This window comes from Penaeus monodon, chromosome 15 (genome assembly GCF_015228065.2).
Source record: "Penaeus monodon isolate SGIC_2016 chromosome 15, NSTDA_Pmon_1, whole genome shotgun sequence".
Lineage (NCBI taxonomy): Eukaryota > Metazoa > Arthropoda > Malacostraca > Decapoda > Penaeidae > Penaeus > Penaeus monodon.
Window position 1 is genome coordinate 36,426,606 of NC_051400.1, and position 1,706 is coordinate 36,428,311.

At 64.0% G+C, this 1,706-nt stretch overlaps 1 pseudogene; it reads left to right on the forward strand.

Annotated features, from left to right (window-relative positions):
* Positions 1-83: 83 nt before the first annotated feature.
* LOC119582165 lies at positions 84-1,051 on the forward strand (annotated as a pseudogene).
* Positions 1,052-1,706: the final 655 nt, after the last annotated feature.

The window sequence follows — 1,706 nt, forward strand, 5'->3', positions numbered from 1 at the left end:
TTTCCTCGCTCCCTCTTGTCCGAGGCCGTCCTCAACGCCGTCCCGAGCACCGACCGGAGCCGCAGCCGCCCAAGAACGAGCTCATCCTCCAGGACTTCGAGATGACGGCCGCGTGGACGAAGAGGAGGAGGAGGACATCGACGTCACAGGAGCCGCAGCCCTCTGGTGGGGGGCAATGTCAGACTCCGAGGCCGAGGGGGCAGCCGGAGAAGGAGGAAAGGAAGGGAGAGCGCAAGAAGAGCGAAGAGGAGACCCAGGACGGGGAGAAGAAGAAGCACGAGAAGCCCCCACTACAGCTACAACGCCCTCATCATGATGGCCATCCGGTCTCCCCCAGAAGCGCCTCACCCTCAGCGGCATCTACGAGTTCATCATGAAGAATTTCCCCGTACTACCCGCAGAACAAGCAGGGCTGGCAGAACTCCATCCCCCAAAACCTCAGCCTCAACAAGTGTTTTCGTCAAGGTGCCGCGCCACTACCGACGACCCCGGCAAGGGCAAACTACTGGATGCTCGACCCTTCTGCCGAAGAAGTGTTAAATCGGAAGCACGACGGGCAAGCTGCGGCGCCGCTCCACCCGCCGCCTCCAGGAACCCCCTCGCCGCCTTCAAGCAGTCGCTGCTCGGCCGCTTTGGCTGCTACTCGCCGCTGGGCCTGGCGCCCTACGCGGCTGCGGCGGCTGCGGCCGGCCTCGGGGGGCCCCTGGCCTCGCTGCCCGGGGCGCTCTCCGGCGCGCCTTGCTCCGCCCCCCTCTACCAGCAGGCGTCGGCTGCGGCGGCCGCGCGGGCGCTCTACCGCGCTATCCGGCCTCCTACTACCCCGGGATGCTGCCAGGGGGCCCCGTGCCGCCCGCAGGACCCAGCCCCGCCCTCAGGCCTGCCCAAGCCGAACGCCCTGAGCCCCCCCGGGCCGTCCAGCAGTCGCCGGCCGCCGTCCAGCAAAGTCCCGCCTCCTTCAGCGTGGACCACCTGCTCTCTGACACGCCGCCCCCCAAACGCCCCCCCGGGCCCTCCTCATGGGCCTGGGCGGCATCTCCTCCCCCGTCCACTACGACGCCTACAGGAACTCGTTTCCTGGCCCAGAGGGGGAGGCCGGGCGCCGTCACGGCATCCACCGCCCCGTCACCGTCGTGGGGGGGGCCGCCCCAGTTTCCCAACTCTGGCCCCCGCCCCCACGCCCACACCCTCATCCTTGCGCGGGCGGGCAAGTCAGCCCACTGGCCGCCTCCGCTGCCACCTCGCGCCGCCCGCGAGAATCCGCCCATCGCATGACCTCCCTTCCCGCCCACGCCCGCATCCTCGCAACCCCCGTCGCCTCCTGCCCCTCCCGAACTTCAATGTCCTCAAACAGCTGGTAAGTTTCCAAAGTTCATATCCATCCCTATCAACGTAATAACAGTAACAGATACAATATATTTATTCACCATCGTTATATTTTTCACCCAGTGCCTATGCATACAAAAAATATAATCATCCGTAGCACCTACACCCCCGAGATCCAAAACTTACGAAATTTTTTCCCTCTCCCACAGAAAAACCCGTCGTAACATTCTCGACTTTTCCCCCCGTCTTGCTTCAGCGCCCTTCGTCTTTCCGAGGGAACGCCCCCTGGTCCGTTCCGACCAGAGCAGGGAGAGAAAGGAGACTCAAAAGAGAACAGAAAGACAGAAGGGAATCGTGAGACGGTTTTTTTTTCTCTCCATGTT